Raw genomic sequence first — 22,721 nt, forward strand, 5'->3', positions numbered from 1 at the left:
ACTCCAATTACAAGTTTTCCTATGAGAGACAGGCATATTGAACTTTTTAACATTAGATTTGTTTTATGCTTCATGTCATTAGAATTCTGTAATGCAATATTGGCTTTGATGTGTTCAGTTGGACCTGAAGAAAAAGAAACAGAAAAACAAAAGATCACTCTAACTAAGGAGCTGCATTCGTACTGAGAACATGACACACAAAGTAGCTGCGGTTACCACAGACTGTTAGTACTTTAGATAAATTTACTTCAGTTACACTTAGCTCCTTATTTTCTGCTTTAATTTGAAATTTTAAACTGTTTTCTTGTTTTTATTTTGCAACCTGAAGCAATTTAAATCTGCTTTCTTGATTGACACTTCAGTGTGAAGCAGGGAAAAAATCAGAGAAGGATGTGTTAAAGCACTATGAAATCAGCATTTAACTCATGATCATGGAAGATGGACCTTGAACATTTCCTTTTGCTATGGGCATCGCAGAATTTTTTCTTAACTCTTACTTTTAAATGAGACTTGTGTTTCATATAAACTATTGTTTGCCTTTTTTTTGTTGTTTTAAACAGTGAAAAAACTGCTAATGGCTTTCATCAGCGCCTGCTTAGCAATATTCAGACATGATCACATCAAACCATTCTTCCCAGTCCCATATGTCTACAAAAATGAAAGTTCCTTGGCCACATGAATTATTCTCTATAGACTCTCTATAATTCCAACTACAACTATTACTACAGAAAACCTAATTAGTAATTTTAAAATATATTTAACCACATAGACTTATACTGTAACCTCTTAAGAAACTAACAATAAGTTTTACCTTCTCTTTATTGAACAAAAAGAGCAATTTAACATGATAGATTTTAATGTGTTCAGATTTGTGTTGAAAGGGACTGTCAAGATAGCATTATTACATTCTGTGGCTGAAGAGTCATAATTTGAGTAGTTATTCTTTATAAATTTCTATTCAGCTTCATTTCAGACTCTTGCTTAACTATGAATCACTGTGCTGGGCAGATTTCCTAAAATCAGGAAAAATCCAGTGTACAGAGCAAAAGACTCCAAGAGACCTCAATGAAGGTGCTAGTTAATGAGAGTGAGTGTACAGGGGATCATTAAAACTCTTCTCTCACTGGTTCACAGCTGGTGTACAGGCTGTGGAAAAGGAAGGGTTGGCAAGAAATGCCACCATGTTGTTTTCTAATGATCATGGAAAGCTAGTGGTCAGAGGCCACTCTTTGTAAACAGAACTGGCACTGGGACATGAATCAAACAGTGGGTGAAGGCACCTGATGTTCATGTTCCTATGACTGGTGCAGGTGCAAGTGTATATAAGGAATCCACTTGTGTTCCATCTTTGCAGACTCCTTGTAGAATCGCTTGTGGTGGTAGGACTTTGTCCAAGGCAACATTCAAAAAATTTCTGCATATTTAATCAATTATTTTGTCTCAAGGGGTACAATAAAAATTGCCCAACATGAACTACTGTTCCTTAGTTTCAAAGTACATAAAGAAGAAAAATCACTTTCACAAGGAAGCTGGCTTTAAGGACGAATGAAATTTTGCTTAGAAATAATCACATTGCTTAGAAATAATCACCTGCTATACATCATAAGTCACATAAGAGAAATAATGGTGGACTGTGAGAGAGTCTGACTTGGAATGTCTAGAATCCTACTCCATTAAAATGTTTGCCTTTCCTCTGACACCTCACAGTGTCAGAGTGTTTCATCTGTTACTTTAGAAGCATGGATTACTTCCCTCACAACATGTAGAAGAGGGAAAAGAAAATAAATAAATAAATAAATAAATAAATGTATGTCTTGTGGAACTATAGTATTGGAACCCAGAATTATCTGGAAAAAAAAAAAATAATAATAAGTAGATTAGGAAAAAAAATCATAGAACCTGTTAAAATACTTAAGACCATGATAGGTTTCTGTTCAACTTTTAGTCCGAAATCAAGTAGTTTCTAGGGTGTTTCAAGTGTCGGTATGCTATAGCTAAGTTTAGCTAAACATAGCTTACATTTTTTTCATAGAAAATAATTTCTTGTCTCTCAAAAGATCCTGTCTCTTCAGTATTTCAGAAATTACTACCATATCATTGGCTACACAGATAAAGGCAGCTATCTGCTTTGTCATGTTACAATTTGTAGATTCCCTAAAATCCTTGCATGGCAGTGTTTCATTTCAGTGCTGTCATATTTTTCTAACAGCTCATCAGCTTTGCTAAAAATGGAGGTTTTTAATCTTTCTATGACTCATCTTGGATAATTCTTTTTAAGTTAGCTCTGACTTCTGCAAATTATGCTTTGTTTGAGCTACGCTTATTCCTGTACAGAAGCAAAAATCTCTCAGCCTCAGCTAAATGCTTACAATTTACTATGCAGGGACAGCTGGAAACACTATACCCCCTCCAGGCACTTCATTCTGTTCTCTTTATTTCATAGAGAATTTGGTGCTAAAACAGCACTATATTTTGACTTCTCTGTCTTTTGAAAATTTTAAGGCAAGATTAGGTACCACCCTAAAAATACTAGCAACCTCAAAGAAAATTTAGTGGTCTGGGGTTTGGTCCTATACAGCTCAAGTCAATAGGATTTTTCTCAACTTAACTTAGGGCCTAGTGTTTATACCCTTGATGAACTAGTAACTGTTGTTGTGGCACATATTGTGCAGAGACTAATTTGATAACAAAACAGTTACTTTAAGGATTAAGATTTATAATTATAAACAAACAGCATGACATCTACAGAAATGTCTGAATACAAGAAATATTGTAATTCACATCTTTAGTGAAAAACATAGAAAGCCAGGGTTTCTAGAGAGAGAAAGTATCTTTTACTAGACCCCCATGACAAGTCTTGAGAAATCACAATTTAAATATTTTTCTTTTTCATGACATCAACTTTTGCACCCTAGAAGATAATAGGATTCCTGACAATTTCAGTTCCAACACAGTGGTAAATCAGTATATTTTCTGGAAATTTAAACAGATCCAGATCACATTGCCCTAAATTCTACAGCAATCACTAAAATCCAAAGAACCCCAATAGTAAATCAATTTATATGACTGAATTTTCAGCTTGGAGAAAAGGAGGCTCAGGGGCGACCTTATCGCTCTTTATAAGTACGTTAAAGGAGGCTGTAGTGAGGTGGGGGTTGGTCTATTCTCACACGTGCCTGGTGAAAGGACGAGGGGGAATGGGCTAAAGTTATGCCACACGAGGTTTAGGTTGGATATTAGGAAGAACTTCTTTACTGAGAGGGTTGTGAGGCATTGGAATGGGCTGCTCAGGGAAGTGGCTGAGTCACCATCCCTGGAGGTCTTTAAAAGATGTTTAGATGTTGAACTTAGCGATATGGCTTAGTGGAGGACTTGTTAGTGTTAGGTCAGAGGTTGGACTCAATGATCTTGGGGTCTCTTCCAACCTAGACAATTCTTTGATTCTGATTCTGTAATTTAGAGTAGTAAGCCTCCCTGTCATGGTTTTCTGATCTAAAGCTAGTTATGCTTTAAAAAGTTGAAATCACATTTCCAGGATGTCTTTTATAAAGTGCTGCATATACTGTAAGCTTACAAAAATCAACCTTATCCACCCTGTGTCCTTATTCTCTCTCTCTCTCTTTTTTGTTTGTTTGTTTGTTTGTTTGTTTTTCCCTGAACATAACTGTTTCATGTAACTGCAGGAAAATAATTCTTTGAATCTGAATTTAATTAAATAGCATCTTCCAAATCTTCCAAAAGCAGTATAGGAACCAGTAAGGCTACAGCAACAGCAGAAGCATTTTTTTTTCTCATTTCAGAAGCATGACAGAACAATGCCACAGTTGTAAAACCTAAACCATTAAACTGATATTTATATTTATGCATTTGAAGATTCTGGACATAATGAATGTTTTATTCCTTAAAGCCTCTGATAACATAACTACATGTTTTATACAGTGTTATAAGGTTTTCTTTTAACACAGCAGTGTATAAGGATATAACTATGCAGAAATTAAAAAGTACATTTCATATGAACATGAATCAACTTTCTTATGTTTACTGATTCAGGCTATTTCCAGTCAGTTAGTGACTTACAGAAATTAAAAGAGCTAAGAGTCCAGATATGGCCTGATTACGGTTAGGCTCCTGTTGTGTTGTAAAACAAAACCATCAATCCCTATCCTGAAAGCACCTCTTAAATACATTCATGAGATAACTACTTTATCTAACAGGATTTACTCACGCTTTCAGGAGAGGGCTTCCTATCCCCTGGTCTACTAGCTACTGTTGCAGAACGGTAACCACATTCTGGAAAGGCAACTGAACAGCAGAGCTCATCCTCTCATGTGAGAGTAGACAATGTAGCTCCCTCAAGTCTCTTGAAGAACAAACACCACCATTTCAGACTTGCAAAGTTTGTTACATATTATACATGCATCAGATAAAATAAATAAATAAATAACAGTTTTCTGAGAAACCTGTGAAGTTTTCTTACCTGCTTCTCCAGCCATGTAAGTCGCATAAGGGACAGGAAGAAGCATAGCTTCATCCTCAAAAGCAGCATGTTCTCCCCTCTCTTTTTGCTGATTTTGACTGAATAGTCTGCTCTACCTTAAAGACAACTACCACTTCTTGCATAATCCAGAATGGATGGTCTTCCTTCCTCCTAAACAGAGAAAACCAAAAGTTTTGGCTTGCTACTTCGGTATTCCCCTGGTTTCAGTTAGGATAGAGTTAATTTTCCTCCTAGTAGCTGGTAGGGTGCTATGTTTTGGACTAGGATAAGAGTGCTGATAACATGCTGATGTTTTAATTGTTGCAGAGCAGTGCTTGCACCAAGCCAAGGACTTTTCAGCTTCTCACTCTGTCCTGCCAGCGGGCAGGCTGGGGGTGCAGCAAGAGCTGGGAGGGGACAGACCCAGGACAGCTGGCCCCAACTGGCCAAAGGGGTATTCCATACCATCTGGGGTCATGCTGAACAATATATAGGGGTGGCTAGATGGGGTGGGGGACTGGCTACTCGGGGATAGGCTGGGCATCAGTCAGCAGGTGGTGAGCAATTGTATTGTGCATCACTTCTTTCATACACATTATTATTATTATTATTATTATTATTATTATTATTATTATTATTATTATTATTATTATTATTATTATTATTTTCCCGTTTCTCTCCCCCATCCCAGAGAGGGAGGGGGGAGGATGAGCGAACGGCTGTGTGGTGTTTAGCTGCTGACTGGGTTAAACCATGACAGGATAAAAGGTTATGGACTATGCTCATCATGCTGTGTTAGCTACCAGTGCAAATCATCCAATGCAGAGTTAAGATGGGGAAAAGATAAGACACTGGTCCTTCTCAGGAACATCCCCCCAAGTTTACAGTTAGCAACTCCAAAAAGGGACACATAGCAAAATTATGATTAGTGCAAGGCGTACATAAAAAATTACATAAGTATACATTGAAGGTTTTCTTCAAAAAATAGCATTCTAAAAATATTCATTGGATCTGCACACCTGTTGTCAACCTAAGCTAAATCTGTATATAGCTTTCTAAGTGAGGCAGCATCAGTTTCAAGCCCCCATAATCATCCGATTCACCTACATTCACAGAAGAGCATTAATCCCTAGTTCTAACTTAGAGGCCACAAACTATTTCCACATAAGTCAGAACTGCCAAACACCACAAAAAATGACTGAACCAGGAAGCACTAAATAAGTAATCTGAGACAACACGTTTCATCTCTTGTGAAACCAAGAATTCATTTGTGAATCCTCTGGCATAACTTTTCTTGGGGGTGACATGGGTCCTGCTAGTTCTGCTCTGTACACACAGACTAGATTGTGAATTTATTGCAGTATCTGGTTTCAAATTAGGGGGACTGTGAAATGTTCTACAGGAAGTCTCACAGACCATCAGTAAAAAATACAATACAATACAATAAAATAATAAAAAAGTTTTTTCCTGCAAACCAATTACTTTTAGTCAGCCTATTACTGACACAGTCTTCAGTCTCAATGCTGTTCTCAGGATATTAAAATTAAACTAAAACTGCCACAGTCTTCTCAGAACACCGAATTGGCTCTCAGTATAGAGGAAAACTACAGTATATATATACATAAAAAAAAAAAAAAAAACTATAAAAACTATATTAAAAAAAAAAAAACTATAGTATATATATACAGTAGGAAAACTAGATCTGATTACAGCCCATTACAGTGCCAATTTAACCTGGTTCCCATGGTGAACACAGAAGTTGTGACATGGGCTTTCATGTGTGCCAGCAACCAGCAATGCCCCTCAAGGTGCTGGTCACTAATTCAAGCCAGAGGCACACCATTCCTGTGAGCTCCTGCTTTATCCTGTCCAGTTTATTATTATTATTGTTGTTGTTGTTTATTTTTATTTTATTTTATTACTTTAAGCAGAATGAAGAAAATGAAGAAAACAATACTAGATTTCTTAAGAAATCACCCGGCAGCAAGAGTTAGGAATCCATCACTATTCAGCCAGCCAGCCACATAGCATGTAACTTCTAACAATTCTGACAAAGTACACGTAAAGAAACAAATACATATAAAAAAGCAGGGAGAAGTAAACAGATTTGATTCTTAAGTCACAATGTCACAAATTCATTCCTCCTTCTGCTCTCAGAGTGCAGAATTAAATGATTTTAGTTACCTAACTAAACAAAAGAGAAACAAAGCAGTTGCAAACATCCCACTCACACAGCTTCTTGACAGTGCCACAAAGAGCGTTTCCATCCCACCTGTGTTTTAAAGAATTTAGCCCCCTATTTTCACAGTGACCCTGTAGGTTCTCTCATATTTTTACCTAATGTTTATTTCTAGTAAATATTGGACTCTGCCCTTCCTCTCCCTCTCCTCTCTCTCCCCTTTCTTTTTCTTACGGCAAACATTCAAGTGATGTATGAAATTTCTCACTCACTAAAAATACTTTTTTTAAAAAAAAAAAAAAAAAAAGATTGACTTTTTCTTAGTAAGGTTTTCAATAAAAGCATTACAGAAATTGCAACAAAATATTTACAATAATGACATTAATGAAAAAAAAAAAAAAATCAGCCATTAAGATTTTAAAACAACTTCAAAATTCTATTTTTATAGAAAGCAAATTTGTTTTCTACCTCATATCACCAATGATCAGCATCTGCCTACTACATACAAAATAAAAGCTCCATTATCTGTAATCCTTCTCTTGCTTTTGGTTCATTTTTTCTCATTTTATAATGTTTACTGTAGAACCTAATGCTGCTTATTATTATTGCTGGTAGTCTAAGCCTGAGCAGCATTTCTTTGCCTTCATATGAGACATAAAAAATATCACATCATAATTACAAGCATATTTGTATCAAAACAAAATGTTGGGAGGAAGTAAGGAGGTGAAGGTATAATCTACTTTGCTTAGGAAGAGAAACAGTTCAAATGGCTTAGATGCTATTTGCCTTTTGTGACCCAAAGGCTCATCAGATTTCCAGGACCTCTCTTCCTTAACGGTTGACATTAATTCCTAATGCCTACTGCCCACTTAGAACCATCCTATTTCCTTGATTTTTGACCCTCAAATGACTTCTACCACAACCAATTACTTTTTTTTTTTTTTTTTTTTTTTTTTTTTTTCCCATGAAGAGATGAAAACTTTGATGGAAAAAACAGCAGGACTGTATGAACTCTTACAAAATAAAAAGCTAGTGTTGCATGCTGTAGATGTACCCAGTGGGGAAAGAAAAAAAAAAAAAAAAAAAAAAGTGAAAGCAAACATTCTATGACACAGGGCTTTTCTGATCAAAAAGCTTTCTAATATTATCTCTAGGGCATTGGACCAATTTAAAAATTTAATTCATCTTTTGACTGCCCATTTAATATTTTTGAAAGAAACATGTAGTCTACCAGCCTTCTTATTGCTATAATTACATTCATACTCACACCCAAAAAGCCTACAAATAAATCTAGTAGAAAACGAGAATAAAAGCTACTTCTTTATTTTGTTGTATCTACTTTTTTTTATCATTTCAAGTAATTTAAGTAAATGTATATTATTCAATTTTGAGAACACTCTATTTAACATTACTACTCTGGGGAACAAAGGATGATGAACAACGTTTTATTTCAGACATCTGATGAAAAATTTCAACATGAAGTCCCCCGAAGAGTTCCATGTGAAAAAAATATTCTAGATTAAGGTAGGGGACACATTATTTCTGGATTTGTACAGAGTTTAAGAAAAGAAAACATAACAAACAAGCATAACAAAAGAAACTATAACAGAAAATCACATTAATTCTTTTGTTTACACTTTAATGAAAAAACAGTAGAGTTCTGTGTAGATCTGGTGACTCCAACAGGTAAGTTTTAAGTGTAGTGTTGTTAGGTTTTTGTTTGTTTGTTTTTGTTTGTTTTGTTTTTGTTATTTGTTTTCATTTTTGTGGTGGTGGTAATCTTTTTGTTTCATTTTGTTCTGTTTTGTTGTTTGGTGGGTGTTTTCTGTTTCTTTGGAGATTGTTTGAACAGGTGGGTTTTCTTGTTTAGAAAATTCATTCAAATTCAATTCATTTAAATAAGATACCACTGAGCAAAATAGATCTGTTCCAGACTTTATCCCAGCTTCTTCAATGACGATCACTACTTTATTCCACTTCAGTTTTAAAAGGAGAAAAACAATACTAGTGTTTATCTAAAAAAAATAAAAATAAAATAAACAAACAAACAGACCTGTCAACATTTCAGTGAAGCAACGTAATTTCCTGCTTTGTGATACCAGAAATAAAAACATTACCATTATTTGGTAACTAATAAACTAAACACACTTCCAAACTGAGCAGAAGATAACACCATCAGCTACAGTTTGAGACTATGCCAGGAAAAAAATATACTCCTAAATTTATACAGAGCTTGCTCAAAATCTGTAATCCAGCTGTGAAACATACCACGTAATCTTTCTTAGTTATAAATTATTAAATAATAATTAAATGTAAATTGCTGCAAGTATAATTGGACCATTAATTTGTAGTTTCTTTTCCTGTAGTTATTCAGCTTCAGCTTTAGTGGAGGTCTCTGAACAGTTTCCTACTACCTTATAATGACGTTTGCTAAATGCTTCTCTGCATCCAACAGATTGCTCTGCTTCAATATACTGTACTGCAAGAGGAGGAACTAACTAGAGAATCATCACCATGGACTAACTATTTATGGTTGAAAACGTCAAAGATTCTCATAACGTGCTGAAGCACAAAATTTGCCCTGCCTTTAACTTGTTATAGTCTAATGAGATTTCAAGTTATAACAGCACATCTCAGTGCTTTCTCTGATCCTGTTTTAATCAGTTTTTTTTTTTTTTTTTTTTTGATAGGCTTCAGAGAGAAAATATTGTCTGTTGTAAACATCACCTTAAAAATAATCTCTAGCTGTTAATGACCCACAAAAATGGCTTATGATTATTGTGCAGCTTCCACAACCAGAAATTATTCAATGGATGCTATCTGCTAAGCTCTGCTATGTGCTCAATAGACCCAGAAGAGTCCTTTTTTCAGCAAGTCCAACATTTCCTTCTTAAACAGTGTTTTGCTTCTGTCTTACAAGATGATAATAAAAAACTAATTTTAGTAGATTTATATCAATAAGCCCACAACAAAGCACACATCACAGGACAATGCCATTTAAAAATAAATAAGGAATAAATAATATTTATCTTAGCTATCAGCTGCCTACTGAATAATACAGAACTACATGTATGCTACTAGCCAGACTCCAGCAATTTATAAGAAATGGTTTTCTACTTCCCTCTACTGCTTTTACAGTAACAACAAGATTAATACATTCCTATGAACTTTCAGAAGTACAGGAGATTACCAGCCTGTTTCAGGGGCCATCCCTACTATTAATATGTGACAAGTTAAAAGGTCTTAATTGTAAAAGCAACACTAAAGCAATTAAGCAAACTGATAGATTATGAAGAGTCCCAGCTGTGGCAGCATGTGTCTTGCTTTAAGATAACAAATATTTTCTATTGAAAGTGAGATTAAAACTGTAAGGCAAATCAGAAATCTCCCCTCTTATTAAAATGAATTCTGGTTTTGGCAGTGACTGTAGAAATAACGTGCTCTGCATTGCTAGTTGTGTACAGTCACTTGAACTGTCACCCAGTGAGACTCAATAACAGTAAGAATGAGTTACAGGACTAAAATCTTCTTTGGCCTCAGTGTACTGGGTCTGGCTGGAATGTTAACTTTCCCGGCAGCAGCCCATTCAGTGCCGTACTCTGTACTTGTAGCTGGAACAGCAGTGTTATCACACCAGTGTTGTGTCTACTGCTGAGCCTAAACCAATCAAAGGGATATTCCATACCATGTGGTGTCACACTCAGCAATAAAAGGTGGAAACAGGAAGAAGAGGGGAGGGGTGGGCTCTCGTTGAGAAGACGTTGGTCCTCCTCTCGAACACCGGCTGCGTGCATTGAGGCCTTGCTTCAAGGACGTGGTCAATCATCGCTCATTTGTGGGAAGTAGAGAGTAATTTCTTTCCTCTGCACTTCCATATAGCTTTCATTTATTTTGTTTGTTTGTTTTCCTCCCTTTTTCCCCTTTCCCTTTTATTTCCCCTTAGTTAAATTGTTTAGTTCATGGTAGTCTTTATTTAATTATTATAATTATTTCCCTTTAATTAAATTATCCTTATCGCAACCCGTGAGTTGTTCTTTGCTTTACTTCTCCCCCTCCTTATTTAAAGGAGGGGGAGTGAGAGAGCGGTTGTGGGGTTTAGCTGCCCAGCATGGTAAAACCACCACACTCAGGCATTATGCCAGGTATTGCAATAAGCAAAACCAGACAAAAATATTCAGATGTTATTCCCTGGAATTGTTTTTCTATGTATAATGTAACCTCCACACACATTTTATTTATTTATTTATTGTTACCAAATCAGCTTATCACTTGCATAGACAGAACCTGATTTTCACCCACTTACCTTCAGGACTGTACATACAATTCTGGCTACATATAGCCAGATGTACTAATTATCACTGTGAGCTAACTGCACATGTAGTGGATGACAGATTCACATGCCAGACCTGACAGCTTCACCTGTATCTCCACAGGTTAACACCCATATTAGAGTATTCCTATGCACACTAAGATGCTGGTGCAATGCATGCACCTTTGGTGGTGTATTAGCATCACAAGCAGATTAAAAGCATGTAAAATTATACACACTATTGAATACTTACTGAAAACCCAGCTGTAACTAAACATTTGAATCATCTTTAAGAATAGGAGCTTTTTTTTCTGCTTTTGGAAATCTGACACATTAGGAGGAATAGTTTGGGGATGTGTGATATGTATTTTGCCAAGCTAGAAGACAACTTTCACTACTAGTTTTCATTTCGACTTGAAGTCCACTGTATTAGAATATAAGTTAAAGTTATGATCTTTAACACACCTTTTGATGATTAGTAAATTCAATAGGCCCTTGCAAAACAAACTTCTCAGCTGCAAAGCTGGACTACCTTGAGCAATCCCACAGCAGGTGTTTCCATAATTGCTTGTAGTACCCCTGCTATGGTTGAGTTGAAAGTCAAGCTAGTAACCAGCCTTTTACAGCAAAATATGAGTCTACAGAACAAACCGCTGCATCGCTGTCTAATGAAAATCCACTGCATTGAGACTACTGAAACGGCCAGCCAGGCTTTCAAAATACTAATAGAGAAAGTATCATTAGAATGTAGCATTAAAGTGGAGAGTCTTGTGTTCTTCCAGGAAACACTCTTAATAAAATGAAGTTGAATTTCCCTCTAAACAAAACAAAACAAAAAATCGTACTAAGTCTGTAATCATTACAATATATTATACAATTATATTAAACAACTTACACCTATTATTTACACAAGAAATAGTAAGAACAAAAATGGGCCACCACATAACAAATTTTGCTCAGTCTTCTCTGCCCCCTAAGTTATTTTTCTTGAATAAATATTTAAGTTTAATATTAAAATACAGACAATACACAATACAGTAGATAAAAATAAATAAATATTTTTTTTAAAAGGAAAGTTTTCCTAAAGATATCATTACATTAAATTACCACAGGTATTTATTTGGCTTCTACCTGCTCCATTTCTTTCAGTAGTCACAATTAACACAGAACATGAGATATTTTTATGCTTTTTCTGTCATTAGCAGATGCAGCCTGAAAAAAGGCACACCCTTGTCCCATCAGATCACAAGTCATAAGCATAAACCTGAACATCCACATACTTTGCTTTCTTTCAAGTGCCACTAGTACTTGAGGATATCTAAACCACAATTTCTCAATCTTTCCATTTCCCACATTTCCTTTTTTAATACAAGTATTATCACTAAGGATCCAAAATGCTGACACCCAACAGCAAAGACCTCTGTACCAAATGGCCAGCAGATCAGCATTTTGAATGTATTACCTTTGGAAGTTCAAGCTTGCAAACAAGCTTGACTTAGTGAGCTGGAATTGATTTATCATACCTAATATACAACATTTTAAAAAGCTCTTCTGGGCTAATTACATACTCAGTTGATCCCCAGGTGAATTATAAAGTGCCTGACTAATTTTCTTTCTCTTCTGAACTGACAGATGGAGTACAGAAAACTCATCTACACCCCATAATGCAAATTTTTCCCATTATTGAATAAAGCTTACAGTTAGAATAAAGTATCACAGAATCACAGAATCATCTAGGTTGGAAGAGACCTCCAAGATCACCAAGTCCAACCTCTGACTTAACACTAACAAGTCCTCCACTAAACCATCTCACTGAGCTCTACATCCAAACATCCTTTAAAGACCTCCAGGGATGGTGACTCAACCACTTCCCTGGGCAGCCCATTCCAATGCCTAACAAACCTTTCAGTAAAGAAGTTCTTCCTAATATCCAACCTTTGTTTACACAACAGTGCAAAGTATTACCTCAATACTTTGCAACAAACATACATTTATCTTTCTTTGTACAGTTCAGAAGCTATTACCTTTACATACACATATGCCAACTAGAGCTGGTGTAACATTACCATAGTATCTATAGACCTTGTGTTTTTGCAAGAACTGGTGAAGAGGAGTTAATGTCACTTTCCTTTGTTTTTCTCACAACCAAAAACATCCCCAGGGTGACCTTGGTGTTCTTTGTTTTTTAAATTTCATAATGAATGCAAAAAGCAATCAGAAAAAGATGTCCAGTGATACAATTCTTTAGAGAGTGCTTCAAATACATTTGTCCCTTATAAGAACCAAAGGAACAAAAAATTATTAATTTAGGCAATTAAGAGTACTTTGAAAGCAATATCCAGTACATTAAAAAAACTGTCCCTGGAGTGCTGCCTACAATCTATGAGAAGTTAATTTTTAGAGCACTTCAAATGAAGAAAGGTCATTTCCTAGATGTGCTCTACACATTACAATTTTTAATTAGTAACTTAAATGAGAAGTTACTTTTGTAAATATGGAATGAATGGTTAAGTGAATTGGAAATAAAATTAAATAAATGTATTACATTTATCGTGTTGTTTTAAATGAAAATACACATACCAACATTTTACATCTCTTCCTCTTGTGTATCAGATAGGAACATATGGTTTTCTTCTTGAACACTACACTGTTACAGTCAAAAAAAAATTTTTTCTTGAAGAATTCTCTAGAGTTGTAGCAGAAAAAGATATACAGAGGACAAAAGAGTTAACATTAAATCTAGATAGTTCCTAGGATTAACTTCTATGAATGAACACTAAATAAAGCCCATACAGACTGTAACTTCAGTTCTTCAGGAAAAGGGGAGTGACTTACAGCGCAACATAGACTCTGCCATACAACCCTGCCACTTAATGTTCAGGAAGAGAAGGCGGCCCCCCAAAGCATACAATAATTGGATTCTCTTGGCTCACCTACAAGTTACCAGTCACAATTTTGTGAAGTGCAGGAACAGATTACCTAAGTGAAATTTTACTCTTTACTGATAGCATCAATTCTATTATTGTATACATTTCATAATTGTAAGTGGAAATACATTAAATTATGGATAATTCTCTAAAATTATATCAGGAAGTAAAGAGTCTGAGACAGACAGACATAGTAAATTTCCCTCACAGCAAAGTCAGAGAAAGGACAATACAGTCACCGAGGCAGAAGGCTCGTTTCAGTCCCCTCTGCAATAGACTTTCTATACAACTATAAACAGTGCACATCATGTATAAGTTCCTCCATGTCTCATTTATTAAAACAGAAAAATATTTCCACATGGTGCCAAAAGTACGTGTTATTGCTAGACAGAAACTTCAGAAGCTCAATGAATTTATCACAAATTACGACAAAATTTGTCATCACAGAAGTTAGCAGTTTGTGGGGGATATTTCTCTTTGGTAAATGTAATGTTAAATACACTTGCTTAACGCTCGTGAAAGATAGTTTCCTAGAGTAATGCTGTAAGGTAATATTCTCTGATTTTTATACAAATATTAAAAAGGTAACAAAATGTGATGAGGAGGTTTCATGAATGTTCATTACAATACAGAAATGAAATACTAGCATAGAATCCTTTCCAAATTCATTCATATGAATAATGAAGCTAGAATAGATAAAAGCATGGGTTTTGTATTTGTTATTATTCTGTATGTCTTAAGAAATGCTTGATAAAATATTCCCCATTTGATTCTTCAATCATTAAGATTGAATCATTAATTACCATAAAGCAGGAAAAAAAAATCCACAGAAAAGCCTACAGCTCAGAAAACTAACATACTCTAACTAAAATCTTTCCACAACATTAAAAATCATCATCAGTTTGGAATAAAGGTTTATTTCAATCAAAGGATACAGGTACGCACAGTCACACAAATTACCACATTGTGTCTAGTTCTGTCTAACTGGAAGACAGTGATAAATTTCAATTTGATAAAGCAAAAAGATTTCATGGGCCTACATTTCACAATACAAAATGTGTGTGAAAATATACAGGGAGGTAATGGTCCTACGTTCATTCCCTCTCTTCTGCCTCTACTGGGTAATTCTCAACTGACAATGAAAAAGTTTGTGTGCAAGTTAGAAATTTCTTCCTCTCACACTGAAAAAAATACCATGGCTTAAAGGATGACTAGATACTTAATGAAAGTATGTAAAGAATTTTAAAGAAATAAAGGAAGAATTTAAATTGTGACAAAGATAAACAAGGTAGATAATGAAATGGAGCAGAAAAACAGATCTGTAGGGGATGAATGCAATTAAAAACATGGGCTGACAGGGCAGAACAGAACTAAAATAATATGTCTCAAGGTAGCAGAAAAGCACAGATCTGCAAATACAGTATGCTATAATTGACAAAAGAATCAAACTAAGGAGTCTTAAGAATAAAACCTTCTTCAGCCACCCCAATGATCACCGAACTCAACCTGCTGGCAGTGCTATTTGCAATGCAGCCCAGAATGTTGTTACCCAACCCACCCCCATCCCTTTCTTTTTTCTTTTTTCCTGTAAAGGTGTATTGGTGCTTCATGTTCAGCTTTTTGTCAGCCAGGACTTTCAGGTGTTTTTCTGCAGAGATTCGTTTCAGCCAATCAGCCCTCAGACTGGACCAATAAATTGAGTTATTCCTCCCCAGCCACAGGACTTTGCATTTCCCTCCATTGAACTTCACACAGTTTGTGTAAGCAGTACTCTTCCACAGTCTAAGTTAGTCATAATGCTGTAATAAAACTGAATACATTTATATCTAGCAACCCCACCAAAGACTGTGGTAAACCCAGTGTAACTCCACTGTGAAGTAGATTAGTTAATTTTTATTTTAATTTTTTTAAACCACCAAGACCTCAGCAGAGCACCTCAGCAAGAGAATGGGTTTTTTGTCAATGACAAGAATGTGAGGAAAATGCTTTTGGACTCCTCAAATGACTTTGTTATTGAAATTTCTTGGTTAGTCACCACATCCCTCTTCTGTCTCTTGGTTGTGCCTGAGACCTGATCTCTGGACTTGATCCAGAGGTGAATTCATGCCAGTAAACAGCTTGGGCTGAAAGTCAGAGTTTGCATAACCTGAGGTTTTTCTCCTTTCTTTTCTTACATGGCTTACGAGATTATGCACTAAGTGTGCCTCACTTGTCTTTGCTTTAGAAATAAACCATTTTACTAGCCTTTGTCAGGCGTGATTAGAAGTATTCCTTATCTCAAGCAACAAAGGTTGAGTCGAATAATTCTTCTGTTTCATTTGGGCATTGCTAACTGCTTTAGCTCTTAGACCACTGCCTACAAAGCATGTCATGTTTGTGTATCTTTCTGCGATAAGCCATTTCATTGACTGTGTATCATTTAAAACTAAACAAACACCTTCTGTCTTTTTCCTGGCTCTACCTCAGCTTGTTAAATACTACAGCATATGTCATCTGTTTCCCTAAACAACCTACATGAGCACAGCACTATGGGATTAGTAATTTAAGAAAATGAAGAACAAGCAGCAGTTGGCACACATATGCAGTCACATTCGATTTGCTTTAAATAGCCATTTTAATACAATCTCTTCCACCCAATAAACATGTCTATAAGTAATGTTAAAAAAATAACCTTGTTCCTGTAGGCACCACCTTCTTAAATACCGCAATACATGAGGCATTAGGAGAAACAAATTAACAGAAGCCTCAAAGCTGTCCTACAGAGATGGTAGAAGAAACCTCTTATTTGGAGCACCTGTTGGAATTGTTCTTTAATAAAGCTAAATCCATTTTGTGAAAGTGTTTACCAGAAACAAAAACAAGTTTGTTAACCTAAAAGAAAGGTCATTATTCCAAGCGTTGTTCTAACCTTCCTTCTTTAACCTAGTGCAGACAGTGTTGCCGGTATTACCACTAGATAACTGATTGCAAGTATGTTTATTTATCAAGGGCAGAATCAGATATTTCACAAAATACTCTCAACTCCTTCTGCATTTGCAGAAAAATGTAGCAAGGTTTAGAAGATAACCTATTTAATGCACGAGCAAAAAATATTTCCATTTTTGCGATGAAGAAAATTAACTACAGTACATGTGGGGCCTTAAACTTTCACTATGTTTTACCTGCACGTGTAAACACAGACGTACAAAAAGTTGAGTATCATTCAGTTGCAGATGAGTTTATCACAGAATCACAGAATTTCTAGGTTGGAAGAGACCTCAAGATCATCAAGTCCAACCTCTGACCTAACGCTAGCAGTCCCCACTAAACCATATCCCTAAGCTCTACATCTAAACGTCTTTTGAAGACTTCCAGGGATGGTGACTCCACCACTTCCCTGGGCAGCCTGTTCCAATGCCTCACAACCCTTTCAGTGAAGAAGTTCTTCCTAACATCTAACCTAAAACTCCCCTGGCTCAACTTAAGCCCATTCCCCCTCGTCCTGTCACCAGGCACATGGGAGAACAGACCAACCCCCACCTCGCTACAGCCTCCCTTGAGGTACCTATAGAGAGCGAATTTTATTATATTTATTTTATGTATATGTTCACATTATAATACTCTTCGGTCAGTTTAATTTCACAGACTTCAATGGCCTGGCCTCCTAGTTATACTGAATTACATCTGGAATTGCATTCAAATTGGACATTGCTGTTTGCTTGTTTTTCTAGTAGTAAAACAAATTCAAACACAGCCTCTGTATCACAGGAAGCACTGTGAAACCTGAATACACTAAATACATTTGGTTCAGGCAAAAATGAAATAAACCTAGAAACTTGGTAGAGATTCCCTCTCCTCTACAGCTCTCTTTGTCATGCAGGGATGTCAGCAGAGATTCTCCTGAAGATCAAGCCCAAGGAGAGGAACCTCCCTCACCTCATGGAGTTATCCTAACAATTATCTGTGGAGCTTTGCTGTGGACTGGATCAGGAAACAGAATCAACTTAAATAAATTCCTGCTCAATAAGGTGGTTTACACATGTTCTTTTCCCTGTTGTGGTTCACAATACAGTCTACATGGTACGGGAACCATGAAGCTCCTTTGTTGATGCTGACAGTCCCACATAACTGCCCCATATTTTCACCAGACACAGAATGGAAAACATTGGCACAGACGGTGAAAGGGGAATAAACTGTAACATGTTGCTTACAGTACTCACTGTGGCTGTCAGCAGGGGAACAGAGAAGTATAGTTCTAGTCCCCATTCCAATTAACTGAAATATGCTAAAACAGAACAGTATCAAGTAAATTAGAAAGATGGAAAAGAAAAAAAGAAAAAGAAAAAACAACAACAACATATGCAAGAAGTAAGCAGCTAAGGGAGAACTTGCAGGAGACAGGACACTCCACGTCATCTCTGCTTTGACTGAGAGCTGAAGTAGGTATTTGAATCTGGATTTTCATAACTGATTAGAGCACAAGCACTGGGGAAGAAAGCTTCTGCATTTTATGCTACCTTATTTTACAAATAACATTGAAACTTTTCCAAGTCTAAGCCAAAACTTCCAATGTTCTTCTTTAAAAACAAACACACACAGACACAAAAAAAAAATAAAACTAATAAAATCTAAATATTTTTCTTTGAGGCAAAAAAGAACTCCATGCAAGTTGAAGCTAAAAATCATCTTTATCACCACTTGCAAAACAAAACGTGAAATGAACAGAAATGAATTTATTTAAGTGTAAAATAGTTTTTTGGGTAGAGGTTGTTTCCCAACCCCCCAGTTACCCAAATGAAACACAAAGCTGTGCTCCTTCTAGAGCTTATTAGGAGAAATCATCCTAAATAAATACAGGTCGAAAATAATACAGATACCTAGTGATTAAACATTTCTAGATATTTTTTCTGTGTGTAATGAAAAAAATATGTTTGCAATTATCCATATTAGTTATGTTGATCCCGTGAATTCCTGTAATCTTCCTAATTGGAAGGGAAGCCCTTCAAGAGATTTCAAATTTTTTCTGACCCAATTGCACAGATTGTCGAGAACGCATCAGTGATACAGTTAATGCCCCAGCTTTCCCAGGAGCAGCCAGCCAAGCAGAAGGTAGAGGACAAAGTCCTTCCAAAAGTGTTTTGGAGATGAAGACTAAAAAACTTCAAGGCATATTAAAAAACTACAGAGTGAAATATTCATAATCAAAATATACACTGCTTTTTGAGGGTCTTCCCAAATACACACACAAGAGTCCATATTTAAGTACCTGCATTTTTACACTAGTCACATTCAGTTGGTCTGATCATCAGCAAAGCTCTGGTTGCCTACACAGTGCTTTGTCTGTCCCACCAACATATCAAGTCTGCATTTCTATTTATGGTCCCTGGTAAGAAAGTATTACAATAGCTAGCCATTTAAAAATCACGGGTCAAGAGTTCATTCATTTTTCCCAGTATAAAATATTTTCAGATGCACAGCCAGTTATAAAAATACCTACTTGCAAAAGGGATGTGTTTGGCACATCTGCTTTTTCACTCTCTCATGTGCTCCATTTCCTGTAATGGCGTAAGTTTGATCACAGTTTTGTGGGTCTGAACAGAGATTTTGCCTAACAACTAAATAAAATGTGAATGTATAAGCAAAGTTAGGGCTAAGGATAGCTTAAAACCAAAGTGATTTAATACAAGTGAAAAGGAAAATCAGAACACTTCTTTACAGTATACCTCTGAAGCCAGTGAAGCACAGAACTTAATGACAACAAACTGGAATATATTTTTTCTGCAAAATAAAGAAGTAATTCTTCCTCTTCCCCAATACAAAAAATAAACTGAAAAATAATCTGGACTCAAGCACTTGGGTAATTGAAAATGCAGAGCACAACTCTCCCAGGATGACAAAAAAACTATGTCACAACCTCCTATTTTTCCTTTAAAATTACAGTAACGCACTGGAGATTTCTGCTACTTATTTTTCTCAAAAACTAACTTTACTGCATGATAGGGAGGTAGATAAAATATTTAATATTAATGAAGGAACAACTTCCTTGCTTTTTAAGTCTTTACTGATAGGAAGTAGAGGAAGTGTACTAACTCCTGGCAACTTACAAAGACAAAAACAGGCTTTTCTCAAGTCATAAATATAACATAGCTAAGCAGCTTTAGTTAGAGACCTTTACATTTTCAGCATTTGCTTGTCTATGGCTTAAAATACTGTCATTCTCTCCCAGTTCTTACAAACATTAGGAAAGGAAATGTTTTCATTTTAATTCAAAGTTTATAGATGAACGTGAAAAAATTGAGTGGTTTAATGCTTTTTGGGGTCTTCCGTCAAGACTCTATCACTCTCTTAGCAACTGATGGGGAAATCTGCCCCCTGTACACTGAGTGAAGCAAGGAAAAAAATGAAGTGATTCCTTCTTTGCTGAGAGTCCTTTCGCCAACATACTACAAGGAATGTAACTCATTTTAAACTCATAACCTATCCTGAAGCCAGATCAAGAACAACATCTGTTCAAGTCTATATTTCAGGTAATGCATTGAAAGCAACCGCAATATTCCAAGAGTAGCAAGCCTGGTCTTTGTAGGTTCTAAGAACTACAACTAAAGTGAACACAGAGGTGGACCATTTACAGGAGTGCTTGCTGCAAACAGGCCTTGAATCTCTCTCCGCTGCCTCCCAGAACCTCTGTACCAAACAGAACAGAATTCAGTCCATAGCTTCTTCAGGATACAAAAAGGGTTCATTCTATGGACTCTGCAGATAACTTCAAAAACTCTTCATCCAAAGCTCAGGCTTCATTTTTGATTACTTTGGAGTTTTCCTGCATAGGATGAATAACATGAAGGACAGAAGCATTTTTCCTTTCTGCACATGCACTCCTCCCACTATACTTTATAGGTTTTATTTTCAGTTTTGGTACAGGTAAAAAGAGGATATCATAAAGAGATACTCCCTGTAAGGTCACCTAAATTATGTTAATTTGCCTTATATATAATTTTATGTGAACAGAAACACTCAGCTAGGCCTAATATGACACATTTTTTTGGAAGTCTGAAAATAAGTTAGGAAAGTGACTTGGCAGGATTCAGCCACTATAAAATTCAGGTGTGAATTAATATTTATTTACCATAAATTGAAAATGCCACTAGGCAGATCCTTCCAAGTTTTCACAGCAATGTGCAAGTTACCTTCCTTGAAGTATATTAATTTTATCTTCTTTTAGAATAAGATATGAAAAGAGCTTCATTTCACATAAAATGCTTTCAACCCAACAAAAACTTGATACACTTCAGTATCTAATCTTTTCTCAGCACTCGTCTGCTGATGCAAAATAATAGAGTCACTAAAACATGTAACACTGTATGGACTAATAAGAAAACCTGAATATCTTCTACATTTGCTTCTGCTACAAATAAATAATAATAATAATAATAATAATAATAATAATAATAATAATAATAATAATAATAATAATAATAATAATAATAATAATAATAAGATGTATTCTATTATTACAAAAGGAATATTATATCTTCTCTTTTCCAATATATTACCAGTTAAGAAAAGACCAATACCGAAAGGCAAAGTTTAAAGCTAGTATCTACCATCTGTTTCTCTTTGCATTCTCAAAGGAAACAATTCTTTAAAGAAACACAAACAGGGCACAAAAAGCCAGGAAAAATCAGTACTCTTAAAATATAAAGCTAAACTTTGCCTCAAGTATTTCATAGAATAGTTGCTGTTATATCAGATCAGGCAATGCTCATGTAGCTATGTAGAGGAAAAAAAAAAAAAGGTATTTGCCTACATGAATTTTATAGTGCATGCAATAAATTACTCTTTTGCCTATTAAGAGACTACCTATGCAAATTTTACAGATACTTCTCAGATTACTTGTTAGAATAATAAAAAGTGCCAAAGAGGTGTCTCATACTGTTTGTGGTTTGCGTCCCCCACAACAGCAATTATAACATAGGTATGTATTTCATAACATATGTAATATAACGTATGTATATTATAACATACATATAATGTATGGAACTGCCTGTCAGTATAAGAGTTAAGTTGATAAATCAATTAGGAGGGGAGGGGTTGAGGGCTAGAAATCTATAAAAAGATTAGATGGTTAGATAATGAGTTATAACTAAACTGATCAAATAGAGGGAAGCATAATGTTGAAGACCAGGTGTTCTTCCCCTCTTGATACTTCCTGGAAAGTAATAATCTACTTGATGTTAATAAATGCTGTTATTCAGTAATTAATGATCACAGGCTTCCATAGAAACTGGAAAGATTTAGACAACTGATATACCTCTTGCAGACTGGAAAATAAGGACAGTATTCCATGAAAAGCAAATGCAAAAGGCTGAAGACCACAAGGATGCAACCAGCGAGGGCTGGCTGAAATTTGAGGCTTCTTGGAGATACTGGAAAAACTGGTTGTGTTAAATAACAGAATTTTGAATATTTTACTCTCATTAAAATCTTATAAGTACTTCATCTGTTCTTAGACATATCTAAGCAGCTCACAGATTTCTGGTAATGTCTTTTATAAATACTGTATTTTAAAGGTGTGTATAGGACTAGGGACAAGGCCAACAATATTCAATCATTTGGATGAGTTGCTAGTTATAAGTAATATCTATAAGGGAGGCTGTCAGCCTGCTCATATGGCACTACTGTTTCTGAAGTGAGAAGTACACACTCAGAGGAATACAACCAATCACAAAAGAACACAATAGCTAATTATGCACCTGCAATTTGTGATATGTTGCCTCAACCCCCACTTAGATTTTACAATATATTATCATAGAGCTGAACTCCTGGCTTTCAGTGTGAGCTTGCTTTAAA

Source organism: Aythya fuligula, chromosome 12 (genome assembly GCF_009819795.1).
Source record: "Aythya fuligula isolate bAytFul2 chromosome 12, bAytFul2.pri, whole genome shotgun sequence".
Lineage (NCBI taxonomy): Eukaryota > Metazoa > Chordata > Aves > Anseriformes > Anatidae > Aythya > Aythya fuligula.